General features: G+C 49.0%; 1 protein-coding gene across 5 annotated transcripts in view; it reads right to left on the bottom strand.

Annotated features, from left to right (window-relative positions):
• The window catches only part of PACSIN2 (protein kinase C and casein kinase substrate in neurons 2), a 129943-nt gene that overhangs the window by 55332 nt on the left and 60199 nt on the right, over positions 1-14412 (bottom strand). The gene's annotated exons all lie outside the window — the stretch shown is intronic.

Raw genomic sequence — 14412 nt, 5'->3', positions numbered from 1 at the left:
CATGCTGTTCGCTCTCCCCAGAATGCTCTTTCATAAGACAACTGCATCGCCAGCTCCTGCACTATATGGGCCTCTGACCAGAGGTCCTCAGAGTCTCCCTGACCATCCTCTCATCCAGCCCCATTTTCCAATACCACCACCCTACAAGATCTGTAAGATCTTAACAATAACATTCTGTTGTTATTTCACTCACGAAGCCACATACTGACATCTCTTGGGTTACACGGAAAAGAAAAAAAGACTACTCAGATGACTAACCACAAAACGTTTCTTGAGCTGACAGCAAAACTTAATTTTTCAGTGATTCTTAAAAAGTAAATTCTTCTACAATGCCAGTTGTCTAGTCACTCAGAAGACCTTCCCACCTGGAGCCTCCTGGGCAGCCTCTGGGGTACCCGGAACCACAGTTCTGTGTGTTTTTGCTGTTTATAAAGGGGTCCTGTCTGAGTCGCAGGAAGCAACTGTGGTAGGAGCCAATGGCCCAGTCAGTTACAACACACTTTAAATTCTCAAGTATTAGGATTTGCTCTGTCATTGAGTCAACATCTGTATTTATAGAATTTCAAAAACATTTGGCCTGACTCTCCCCTATAATGAACCTCACATACACCCAGAACCTAGTTGCATTTTTTAAATTTTTTTTAAAAATTGTATTTATTTGAGAGAGAGGGAGAGTACAAGTGGGGGGGGGGAGGCAGAGGGAGAAGCAGACACCCCAGTGCACAGGGAGCCCAATGTGGGGCTCAATCCCAGGACCCTGGGATCACGATCTGAGCCAAAGGCAGAAGCTTGATGGACTGAGCCACCCAGGCACCCCACCCAGAACCTAGTTTGATACCGCATTTATGTGTCAGAGGAAAGCTGGTTAGCCCTGAAAAGTGAAAGGCAGCAAAGACTTTAAGAGACTGGAAACAAACTATCTCTAGGATTCTGTATTACTCTGGCACTTTCTTTTAAATCCTAAACAATCCTCTAAGAAATACACATTCCTCAAAGCAAGGAAATGCAGGAAAGTATCTCCTTGAATAATCCTAAATGCCAGGAAGAGAGGGCATCTGACTGCCAGGACCAGCACTGTTTCTCCTGACTGCAGATTCTTAAAAACAAGAGCCCTTCCCAGGGTGGAAGCCTCCATCAAGTCTAAAAATAAATGAATAAATACAGTGAGCGCACACACACTCACACTGAAGGAGAACCAAGAACCAGGAGTGTGTTGGATGTCTGGGCCAAAACATCCAATGCCAGCATGTCCCAAGCCAACATGGCAACTTGCCCATCCTGTATCTCCAACTGTGGGATCTAAAGGGGAAGTGCTTCCACACAGCTGACACTGGTCCTCTGCTTAGACCACCAGTGGGAGCCTCCTAAGAGCCCCTGCCACCCCCCACCCCCCACTGACCGCACTGTCCTTCACGGAACCACACCCTCTCTTCTCCCAACGTCTCCGATAGGGAAAAACAACTAACTTTTCCACTTTGGAGCAAAATGCTATTGCAGCTGGAGAAACATTCTTGGATATCATAAATAAGATATTCTGATTCTAAGGAACTGTAAATTTGATGCTGGAGTGTGTGAAAGGATGAACAAGCAGATCTGAGGAAATATTATGGAGCCATGGTAACAGAAACCACGGAAGAAACTCCAATTGCACAAAACTGTTTAAAAATAAACCGGATACTAAAATACCAGCAAAAAGCTACAATGACTCACACTGTTCTCCTCAAATCCTATGAGAACAGCCAGTTCTTTGACAGTCTCCCAGGCTTTTTCCCGACTGGAGAAACGCAGGACAAAGAAAGTAAAAAGACGCTTTGAAAATTTTCTCTAATTTTACCAGCAAGTTGGTATGAGTAAGACCTTCTATGTTTTAGAGTTTGATGAGAGCATAGAAACGTATATTCATGATGAGAGAATCTTCTTGAGCTTTTTAATAAGGCTTTATTTATTTCATAAGATAAATCCAAAGAGCGTAACTGAGGCCCCAGGATGTGCTATACTGAGAGCTCAAATACTAGTAAATGCCAAAGAACGAGAGCACAGGGGTGCCTGGGGGGGCTCAGCGGGTTGAGCATCTGCCTTCAGCTCAGGTCATGGTCTCAGGGTCTTGGGATTGAGCCCCGCATCGAACTCTCTGCTTGGGGGGAGAGCCTGCTTCCCCCTCTCTCTCTGCCTGCCTCTCTGCCTACCTGTGATCTCTGTCAAATAAATAAATAAATAATCTTAAAAAGAAAACAAAACAAAACAAAGAACTACAGCACAATTTCTGTCATTAATGTACAACCTTTTAAGGCATTTTGTATATGTGACCATCTTTCCCTTTCTGCAAGTGTGTGCACGGCCCCACCTCCTTCTTTCAGGCCCCAGCTCCACTGTGTGCCCTCTAACTACACTTACACACCTTTTAATGCGGCAGCGGCACACGCAAGGGCTCGCACATGGAATCAGCCCCACAGATCTCAGCTCTGAGGGGCCCTGCACTGGCCCGCCCTACCCGTCTGGCCAGCTCAGCCTTCTGCCAGGCTCCGAACAACCACAAGTATGGCGCACTGCTGCCCGAGACTGCCCGTCCTTGTCAACTCCTACCCATCCTGCAAGGCCCAGTTCGAGTGTTACCTCCTCCTCCGAGGGCCCCCAGCCCCAGCGATGACCCTCTGCCCACCACTGTCCCAGTACAATTCCTCTGTTGTGCCACTATTTGGTTATATCCCTATTTCCCCAACCAGGCTGTTAGCTCCTCGGGGGTACCCTGGTGCCTGCCACAGTACCTTTAGCTGCTCAGAGACAGTCACTGAAGGAAGAATGGAGCCAGGGAGGGAATTTCTAGGAAACCTCAGTCCCGTGGTATCTACGTTATTCCTCATTTGCCCAGGACCTGCCCCCCTAGCCTGTTCCCCTCCTACCCCTGCCCTACTCACTACAGTCCTCCTCTCTTTTTCATGTGAAAATAATTATTCTCCTGTGCAAACTGCCACTCTTCCCCATGCCCAAAGACCTGTTTTGGACATACTACACACTCATCTACAATTCTGACTGGAGTCAGAGCACCAGAAAAACTTGTTTGCTAAAAGCTTTGCTGCCGGGGCACCTGGGTGGCTCAATCGTTAAGCATCTGCCTTTGGCTCATGTCATGATCCTAGGGTCCTGGGATCGAGCCCCACATCGGGCTCCCTGCTTGGTGGGAAGCCTGCTTCTCCCTGTCCCACTACCCCTGCTTGTGTTCCCTCACTATGTCGCTTTCTGTCAAATAAATAAATAAAATCTTAAAAAAAAAAAAAAAAAGCAAGCTTTGCTGCCACTTGGTGACAGTTTCAATGAAGTAACTGCACTTACTCTTAGAATTTGCTTTGTTTAGGACTACTTTTAAAATCTTTTGCAACATAAATTATTCACCAACCCCCATAATCACTGAGATTTCAACTGAATTTGTTACCAAAACCCGAAGAGAACCACTCAAACACACACATTAGCTTTGAATAGGAGAAAGTGTTGCCCACAGAGACAAAAGTCAACCTGAGAACATGCTCCCGGCAGGAAGCTGGAACACACTGAGCCAGTGGAAACACAGGTGACCGACCAACAACAGCATCAAACAGATCTGGAAAGCATGCTCTACATGCTCGCCGCCAGCGCTAAGGAGGAGATTCCCTGTGCCACCCAGGCGGGGCTCCAGGGATGTCCCCATGAGCACTGGCTGGGAAAGGGACTGACCCAGCCATCATCTGAGTCTTATTAGCCATGTGCCTCAGCAAATCACATTACTGCTCTGTGCCTCGGATACACTCATAAAATGGGGGTGATGAGGGGCACCGTGCAGGCTTCTGAATGAGGATTAGCTGAGATGATGCAAGGACGTGCCTGTCTCCTCTGTACCAAAAAATAAATGTTGGTTCCCTTTCCTGGCTCCAGTGCAATTTGAAGCTGGAGCAGAATGACCTTGGACTTAGTGTAAGACTCCTTGGACTTCGGTTTCCTTGTTCCTGAAGTAGGTGATCTTCAAGTTCTATTTAAACTGGGACATGCTAAGGGGAGCCTGGGAGTGCAGGCTCAGGGCGGACTGGGGCCCATCTGGGGCACTGGTTCAAAGTCTGCAGTGAAAATGTGTATTATGCATTTGGTGTCTAAATGAGAAATGAAGAGGACTTTTTGTATTAAATAAAAGCAGCAATCAAAAGGGGGTTTTACTTTTCATTAAATTAGCATATATCCCTTAGACCACCCACCTACTGTCTGCTTTCCATTCTTTCAATACGTGCAGTTGCACTACACTCGGGGTGCTGGGGAGTCCGACAGGGGATGCATCGGAAGAAGAGCCCCGGCCTCAGGGCGTCACACTCGTGCAAGTATCTGACAAATAAGCCAGCCTGGCTGCTGCGCGTGGAGAAACACAGCCAGGAAAAGGGAGGAGGGTGAAGGCAGAAAGGAGCCTGAACTTTTAAGGAGAGCGACCAGAGAAGGTCTCATTGAACAGGGGACATCTGAGACAAAGCTGAAGGCCCTGAGGGCCTCCAGGGAAAAGGCACATGGCAAAAGGAAGCTGGAGTCTGAGGGCAGGAAGGCGTGCCTGGCCATAGAGCCATGACAGTGCTGCCCGGTGAGAGGCGACAGTGGCCGCCAACAGGCAGACATCAACAGAAGCGATGATGCAGGAGTTCTGGAAGAATCCTGAGCATAAAACAAAACAACCTCAGTCTTTCAGCTTCGATGCCACCAGTGTCCGTCCCTGACCTCCTGCCCAGGTTCTCGGGCTCAGTGATTCTACGACCATGTGCCCAGCAGCAACTGCGCCCTGCAATTCACGAGCTCGGCTCTCCCCACCGACCCAGACTTGTCCGAGGCCCACTGTGGGTAAGGAGCAGGGACGCGGACCCCAAGCCCTTCCCACTGACTCCACGCAGCCCCAAGAGGCAGGAGAGTCCAGCACTGACAAGGGTCCCACACTGTCTGGGGCCGGCTGTACAGACACGAAGCCAGAGCAGCCTCTCCTCCCTGCTTGAGTGGTCCCGGACCCCCACTTCCAGAAGGCTCCCCTCTTCTCACCCAGCAGACTTTCCCCAGATCACGTCCTCACCACCCCTGCCCACACTTGTGCAAAGTATAGCGAAATTATCTTGCTAAATGCTAGATTCAAACCGACAGCACTAAGAACTGACGCCCTCTGACGCAAGCAGGACGTGTGCCGTGTCGCAGCACGCAGTCACGTCAGGTGAGCACAGGCAGGGTCTCCTGAAATCCCTCACTCTCCATCTGCACCAAGGGTTTAGTTTCTAAACTGTTTCCTGGGCTCACCAAGGAAGAGAAGATACGAATCGCAAATACTCAGCAGTGCATTCCTAAGGCCTAAGAGTGAAAACCGAGATGGTTCTGACGGATCCAGAGAAAGGTGTTTTTGTTTATTTTATTCTTAAAACTGGCATGAAGAAGAAAGGAAAGCCCAGATGCCAAAAAATGCTTAATAAAGCCTCCACCTTTGGAATATGCAAGGAGGTGTTAAAAGGCTTGACCTTTCCTTTCCGATTATCTTACAGGAAGTGAACTCAAATCTTACAATCCACTGTTCTGTCAGAGCAGGCTTCAGAAGTGGATAAGGAAGTTCTTCCTCTAGGAAGGGCTCCCCGAGTATATACTGTGTGTCAAGGAGAACAGAGGGTGTACAGACTGAGCAGAGGGTGTACAGACACATGTGGCCCCAAGAGGCCATGTGGCAATTCCCCAGAGTCCTTTAGGCTCCACCATCTCCCCCTACCAGTCTGGCCAAGTTAAAAGTCACCACTCCTGTCACGTGCCATCTGTGAGGCTCACAGATGTCCTTCTACTCCGTGAGGAATTCCAGGCGGGCAGGGTTCTGCCCCTTTATCTGTGTATAACCCAAAACAAGTGCTCAAGGAATGAGACAATATGGGGCGCCTGGGTGGCACAATCGGTTAATCGGCCGGCTCTTGGTTTCAGCTCAGGTCAAGATCTCAGGGTCCTGAGTTCAAGTCCCACGTTGGGCTCTACACTCAGCAGAGTCTCCTTCAGATGCCCTCTCTCTCCCTCCCTCTGCTCTTCCTGTTCTCTCTAAAATAAACACATCTTAAAAAAAAAAGAAAGAAATGAGAAAGGTTCACAGTTCAGCCTGTACCTCCTCTCTCCTATCTTCCCTTCTTCACCTGTGATCCTTTCTCATTTCTTTTTTTTTTTTTAAGATCTATTTATTTTAGAGAGAGCAAGCAGTTAGAGGAGACAAACTTTTCAATGTGAGACATTAGTATTTCAAAATACTGTATCCGGAGTCCTCTAGTAACTCTTAAAATGACTATGTTTTACCCCTGGTGTCTTCTACATCCTAATCCCTCAAAGAAAACAAACGGATTGCCGCCCCTTCCTGGTCCTTTTCAGCCCCTCTGGCTCTTCCTGTTCTGAGTAAAAACAATCTCAGGTTATGGAGAACCGGCAGCAAAGGAAGGCAAGACCTGAAGTCACCCGGTCTCAGGCCAGCCCCTCAGCTGTGAGTCTGCCCACATGAGTTAAGGAGGAGCTGGAGCAAAGAGCATTTAGCTGAGTCCCCTAAGCTCATTTTTCCTACGCAGTGGAAACGTGTCAGCGGACAGGTCTGCGCCTGGGGCTGATTTTTTGCAGTCCTACTTGGGAGGCCTCCCTCCGCTGGCAGGCACCCTGGGAACGCCGAGGCTCGAGCTCAACATTTCCCAAAGCTAAATATTGACTCGATGCTCCACAGGTTTAAAAATAAAAAAGTTACTTTAAAAAGGACAAAAATGACACATTTGCAAGTCTGATATTAACATGAGAATACAAACAGCAGTGCAAGAAAACGTACAGGAACAGTCCAAAGACTGGAAAGAGAAATTACTTCAAGCAGGCCTCGCTGGACTCCAGCTGCTCCGCTCCCCACCGTCCCGTCAGGGCCAACCCGCCGCGGGGCCCGGACACACTCCCAGGGCGCGGCACTCTGATGAGAAACAGGGCCACTTCTGCTGTCCAGGTTGGAGTGGGACAAGAATGCGAGGGGACGACAGTGCGAGAGCCCCGATTCCAGTGCTCAATGTGGCTTTTACCTGCACAGCCTCAGCTTCCCCACCTACTAAGAGACCCGGGGCACCTGGGTGGCTCAGTGGGTTAAAGCCTCTGCCTTCGGCTCAGGTCATGATCTCAGGGTCCTGGGATCGAGCCCCGCATCAGGCTCCCTACTCAGAGGGGTGCCTGCTCCCTCCCTCTCTCTCTGCCTGTCTCTCTGCCTACTTGTGATCTCTGTCGAGTAAACAAAAAAAAAAATAAATAAAAAGAGAGAGACCCATTCCCAGCCCTGCCTGGCTCTGGGGAGCCAGAAGGACTGTCATCAACCACGGCACAAACCGTGTCACTGCATCGGGCTGCCAACCCCTCTACTCACCCCCTCACTCACTAAGAAACAGGTCTTGAGACCGACTGAGACCACGGCGAGCAAGATAAGCCCCTGACTTCCTAGAGCTTGCGTATTTTCTCGGCCTCTGCAGATGCCCGGCATCTGATAAGCGGGCGGACAAGGGAATGCTCCAGCAGACACGATCCTTAGACTTCTCCCGCAGGACTCTTCCCCCGGTGCGTGCCCGGGCACAGGCTGCAGCAGGGGAGCCCCTCCGGGGCGACGAGGCTCCAGGAGGCCGACGCCTGTGATCAGTCCAACACATGTTACCTATTACACAGTCATCTATGACACAGTCAAACCAGCACGAAATGGAAAGAAGGAGTGCTGGCAGAAAAACTCAAATTCCTTCTTAACTGCTTGGTAATTCAGATAGCGGCTTACTCCAAAAACAGATTTTTATCTTCTATGCAAGAAGGAAGGAAGGAAACGCACTGTGGAATCAATCATCATCAGACTGTGAGCGGCTCAAGGGCAAGCCGTATCTTCTTCACCTTGAAGCGCAGAAGCCTGCCCAGCAGAGGGTCTGTATGTGCCTGCATTTGCTGACCAAATGACACTGGCTCCTGGCGGTGAGAATAAAGGTGACACGCAGGGGGGCCCACAGCTCGGCAGGCACTCTTCGATAGCCACTTCTCCTTGAACAGATGTGGGAAGCGGGGAGGACAGACGAGGAGTCACCAAGGTCAGTGGTAGGAAGTGGTGGCACCAGCAATGTTGGCCTCACGCTGAGCACAGGGAGATGAGCAGGGCCTGGAGACGGGGCACCTGTGAGGCCCCGGTCTTCTCTCCTCCCAGTCCCTTCCCTTCCTGCCGACAACTCCTGCCTCCGCCTCCTCCTCCCATACTTTCTGTTTAATCTGGAAGCCACAACTTAGGAAGGTCAGAAAAATATTTTGTTTATACACATGAGAACGACCCAAACGCATCTCAAGAACATACAAAGGAATGACATTACTTGGCCAGAAGAGGTTGTGGGAGCAGCAATGGTTTTAAGTAGCTGAAATTCTGCTGTTTTCCTGTTTTTTCAAATTGAGACACAATGCGCACAATTCACCCATTTTAAAGGGTACACAGTGATTTTCTTTAGTATGTTCGGAGTTGTGCAACCATCACTACAGTCCATTTTAGAACATCTCCTCACCCCAAAAAGAAACTCTGTACCCTTTGGCAGTCACCCCATCCCCACACGTCCACCCCCAGGCCACCACTCACCTACTTTCTGTCTCTGTGGATTTGCCTATTCTGGACATTTCCCATCAGCGGAATCCTGCAGCATGTGATCTCTTATGACCGGCCTCTTTCACTCAACACAATGCTTCCGAGGCCACCCATGCCATAGCGCCTATCAGACTGTGTTCCTCTTTATCACGAAATACCGTGCCGTCATATGTTTGGAGCACACCGTGTTTATCCAGGACCAAGCTGATGGGCATTTGGGTCATTTCTACTTGGGGGCTATTATAAATGCTGCTGTGAGCGTTTACGCACAACCCGTTACGTGGACATAGGTCTTCATTTCTTTTGGGGAGATACCTAGGAGGGGAACTGCAGGGTCATATCGCAACTCCCCAGCTTTCTGAAGAACCATTTCCGAAGTTATTTCCCCCAGTCAGCCAGACTGTTCAGCAAGGCGGCTGCACTGCCGTACATCCCCCAGCAGTGGGGGGGGTTCCGATGTTTCCACATCCTCACCAGCGCTAGTCAGTGGCTGCCCTTTCTGATCACAGCCATCCCAGCAGGGGTGAGGTAATACCCCAGTGTGGTTTTGACTGGCATTTCCCTAATAACTAATATGCTTCTTGACCATTTGTGTACCCTCTTTAGAGAAGTGTCTGTTCAGATCTTTTGCCCAGTTTTTAATCGGGTTATTTGTCCTTCCATTGCTGGGGCGGGGGTGTTGTTTGTTTTTTTGTTTTTCTAAGATTTTATTTATTTTCACAAGTGAGAGTGTGTACACCGGTGGTGGGGGGGGGTTGGCTCAGAGGGAGAAGCAGACTCCCCCGCTGAGCACGGAGCCTGATGAGGGACTGGAATCCAGAACCCCTGGGATCATGACCTGAGCCCAAAGCAGACACTTCACTGACTGAGCTACCTAGGTGCCCTTGTTGCTGAGTTTTAATCGAGTTCTTTTATGTTTGTTCTAGGTGCAAGTCCTTTACCAGATACAGGATTTTTCAACATTTTCTTCTATTCTGTGAGCCATCTTTTTATTCTCTTAATAGCATCCTTGGAAGCATAAAAGTTTTTAATTTTGATAAAGTCCAATTTATCTATCTTTCTCCCTTGTGTTTTGGGGTCATATTTCAGAAACCACTGCCTAATCCAAAGTGAGGAAGGTCTGTGCCTGCTTTCCTCCAAGAGTTTTACAGATTTAGCTCTTCCACTGACATCTCTGGCTCACTTAGAGCTAAATTTTATATTTGGTATAAAGCAGGGGTCCAAATTCATTCTTTTAAATGTAGATACCAAGTTGTCCCAGAACTATTTGTTGAAAGACTGTTCTTTCCCCCACTGAACTGGCTTTGTGCCCTCATCCAAAATCAAGTGACCATATACAAGCTGTACTCTGTTCTCTCGAGTCTATCCCACTGATCTATATGTCTACTCTATAAGCCAATACCACACTGTCTTAAATACTATATATTTGTAGAAAATTTTGAAATTAGGAAGCGTGAGTCCTCCACTTTTTTTCTGCTTTTTTTCAAAATTATTTTGACTATTCTGGGTACCTTACATTTCCATTAGAATTTTAGAATGAGCATGTCAATTTCTACCAAACAAAATAAAGGGGGGAGATAGTTGAGGTTTTGGGTAGGAATCACACTGAATCTGCCGATCAGTTTGGGGAGTGGCGCCATCTTAACCACATCAAGTCTTTCAGTCCATGGAAGTGGGATAGCTTTCCATTTACTTAGGTCACTTTTAATTTCTCTCAACAATGTTTTTTACAGTTTTCAGTAAGTAAGTCTTGTACTCCTTTGGATTACTCACTGCTAGTGTATAGTAATACCACTGTTTTTATATGTTGATCTTAATATCCTGCACCCCTGTTGAACACAGGTATTAGTTCTAACAGTTTAGTAAATTCCTTAGGGTTTTCTACATACAAGGACATGCTATCTGCAAATAGAGATAGTTTTATTTTTTCTTTCCAATTTATGTGCCTTTCATTTCCTTTTCTTGCTTCACTGCCCTGGGTAGAGCCCCCAGGGCAGTGTGAACAGAGGCGCTGAGAGCGGACATCCTTGTCCTTTCGGTCTTTCCTTTCCCAAGCCAGTAAGTTCTCATTCATGTCCTTTATCAGGCCAATGAAGCTCCCTTCTAGTGCTACTCTGTTGAGTGTTTTTATCAGGAAGAGGTGTTGCACTGTTGTGCTCACATTTCTTCCACTTTGCAGAACAAATAGGTATCACCAGAGACCAAAGTTAACTTAAATTAAAACCACCTGACATTATATAGTGGGAGGAGGTGAAGTCTCGTTCGGAGGCAAATAAAAATCTATTTTAAGCAACTCAAAGAAACAGCTTATTCTCTGGCTTTAAGAAAATGATAAGCTTGTAGGGGCACCTAGCTGGCTCAGTTAGTAAAACATACGACCCTTACTGTCGGGATCACGAGTTCAAGCCCCGCAATGGGCACACAGCCTACTTTAAAAAGAAGAAAAGAAAGAAAAGAAAATGATAAACTTGTGATATTAAAGAAATAAAGGACAGAGAAAAAGATGGATGTGCCCAAGACTTATGTAATGACTTAAACCTCTGCACAATAAAATGTAATGTGAAAAGAAAAGAAAGAAAAATGGGTTCAACACAACTGATAGAGATCTTATTACTGAGAATATATGAAGGACTCATATGAAGACCAAGGATCCTAATCCACTGCACAAAGAAGCTGCCAGAGATGCACACACAGGAGAAAAGATGGCTGAGGCACAGACAGGAATGCTCACAGAAGTTCCATCTGCTAAGCCAGGCCACACTCCTAGAGAAAAGCCTTGTTCAAAGAACCCGGCCCTTTCTTTTCTGCCTGTCATCCATTGGGAAGGATTACCTCGCAGCTACAGGAAAGGGAAGTCTTCTGAATCGGCCTGGCCCCGATGGGACTGTGTAGAACTGCGCCCCCAACACCCCACATGCGGAGAGGGACATGCAGAGAGAGTGTAAGACATGTGTATTATGTTACGCCTGAGATTTGGGGTCGCTTGTTACTGCTGCATAACTTAGCCAATCCGACACAACAAATTAACGTGTGGGGGGAAAAAGCACGGCTTCCTTTAAAAATGGAAATAACTTGTAAAAATAAGAAAAATTAGAAGCGTAATGCCAGTTTGGGTGGGGCTATAGCAAAATACAACGTACTCTAACATTGCCGATAGGCTTCATGGAAAAATCTGGAAATACAGAACAAGAGAGTTACCAACCTCTGGCCCGGCAGTCCCACCCTGGGGAATATGCCCCAAGCAAATAAACTCAAAGAAAAAAATAGCTTGAACAAAATGTTCATCCCAGTGATATTTATAACAGCAAGGACTAGAGACAAGTCAACGCTCTCCAACTGAGAAAACAATGGCGAATGGACACAGCGGACATGACAGTCATTTTAAAGGACAAGTAGGTAAATCATTTTATGTTCAAACCTGGGCCAAGTGAAAAAACTGAGTCAAACAGCACAGAGACATTCATTACACATAAACTTTAAAGGCAAGAATTACGTGTTTTCCTCTTTGTATCCCCGCTGCTTAGCATGAAGTAGATGCTCAAACATTTCCCAAGTGACTGAATGTCTCAACCAGCAAATCATCCAGTCGGGTGACGGGTGGAGACGACCACGTGGGGACGGAGCGGAGCGCTCCCTCTTCCTGTGGAACAACTTCGGCCTGTGCGTCTTAAGGGGCACGTGTTCATACTGCGGACTGACACATCATTTCCCTCCTTCACCCAACAAACATGGGTTCATGTTTCAAGGGAATGGGTCATGACTTTACACAAAGAAAAACTCACTAAAATTCAAGCTTTGCGATACCGCCTCAGTAAGTGTGTCACTGAAGTTGAAGGCGAAGCTGGCAGACCACCTGCCCGTGATGTGTAGAGGGAGAGACAAGGCTGGGCCCCCAGAAGGTTGTTGAAAAGCCTCACTAGGTATCAACGCACCCAACAGAGCGGTGGACACACAACAAAGCTTCCCTCACTCGTCGGACACCCGGACTCTTCCTCACTGTTTGCTCCCCAGCGTTTACTTTCAATTGATTCCCATTTGTAACCACAGAACCTCCTTCGGTAACTATAAAAATCATGCTTCTTCCTTGGGGCTAGTATTCCTATGAATGGAAAAGGTCAACAGAAATTGAAGGGGCGGTAATACTGAGTTGTCTTTCATGAGACAAACCCTCCTCATTGCCACACCTCCTCTCTCCTCCGTCCCGGGCTGCCCGGCGCCCCGTCTTCACCCCTCTTACCTTCATGGCACCAGGGGACCAGCAGCATCACACCTGCCTGGTGAAAACACCACCCTCTACCCCACACACTGCCTCCGCCACAGTTACGAGCACTCTGCTGGATGCTGCGGAGAAGGCACCTCTTTGGGGTGGCGGGGGGTCCTCCTCACTGCCTCTCCCCAGCTCTCCCCCAAAGGCTCCTGCAGACCTGCTCTCTGACCATCCCCCTTCCCTCTCACAGAACACGGGCGGGCGGGCATTCAGAACCCCCTCCGCTTCTTGCCGCCACTCAAGAGGCCCCGGCGCCCACAGGCTGGCCTCGCCACACACACCCCTGTCTGAGGCTGGGCCCTCATCCCGCTCCCCCCTGCCCCGTCACAGGGACTCGCCCCACCCATCCACCCCTCACAGCCAAGCTTCCTACCAGAACTGACCACTCGGCTCACGGCCTGCAGCTTCGTCTGCGTCTCTGGCGAAGCCGACCACACTAGAAAGCAAGACCGCCTGGCGCCACGCTGTGGATACCCCCCAGGCTCCTAGTGCAAACCCATGAGTTTCAGGTCTTCTCGGTGCCCCTGCCCCCCCTCCCTACCCACCACCACCCCCATGATCTCTTCTGACCATCACACCCCGGTGTTGCCAACACTGTCCCTCCTGCTTCTTCTCCCGCTCTTCTGCCCAGGTCTTAGATGTTGGCGATCCCCAGGATTCTGACCCAGGCCCTACTCTCTAGTAGCACGCTGTCCGAAGGCAAGCATCAAATTCTCCTTTCACCTCATGTCCCCTGATCTGCATCTCTGGCCCAAAAGTCCAGACCCAGGCATCCGACTGCCTTCTGGACACCTCCACTAGGCCATCACACAGTCCCTGCAAATCATTTCCTGCCTTCCCTAAGCCCACTCCAGTCCTTGGGTTTCCCACATCAGGAAATGGTCCCCACCATTCACCCAGCAGCACAGACCAGAAACTCCTTTTCTTCCCACACCCGACACCCTACTGACCCCACCACGCGTAATCAGTTTCCAAGACCTGACAGCGGAGTCCCTCCCGAATCCTCCTGCCTCACCCAGCCCCGCAACAACGGCTCCCTTTGGTAAGGCCACCACCCTCTCCTGCCCAGGCCACTAACAGCGTACAAGCCTGGTCCCTCTTCCTTTCATCCTCCACGATGTTGCCATGGTGGCTGACATGTCTTTTGGAAGATTAGGTTACACTTCAACTTGGAATCTCCCCAAGACTTCTTAGCCTCGCCAGCAGGGCCTTCCAGCTCCAACGACTGCCCCCTCGAGCCTCCCCATTCCCACCATGTTCCAGTCACACCGTGCTCATTCCGCCACAGCTGACAACCTGCAGTGGGAGCATAAATGTCTGCACTGAGTGTGCATACGTAGCAGAGTGCTTTAAGTTATATACCTGTTACAATCCAGGGCGGGGCATCCAGAAGTACAAGCGCGCCAAGTCCATGGCAGTCCAAGGGTGAAGAATGGAGAAAGATAATAAAGCCTGAAGACCTGTCAGGGCAGGGGACACCCGGCGCCAGACCTTGGCACACGTCACAGGTCCCTCTTGGCTC

Source organism: Lontra canadensis, unplaced genomic scaffold (genome assembly GCF_010015895.1).
Source record: "Lontra canadensis isolate GAN:19392208 unplaced genomic scaffold, GSC_riverotter_1.0 scaffold84, whole genome shotgun sequence".
In the NCBI taxonomy this organism is placed as follows: domain Eukaryota; kingdom Metazoa; phylum Chordata; class Mammalia; order Carnivora; family Mustelidae; genus Lontra; species Lontra canadensis.
Note: the sequence above shows the minus strand (reverse complement) of the source record. Positions and strands in the feature narration are given on the sequence as shown.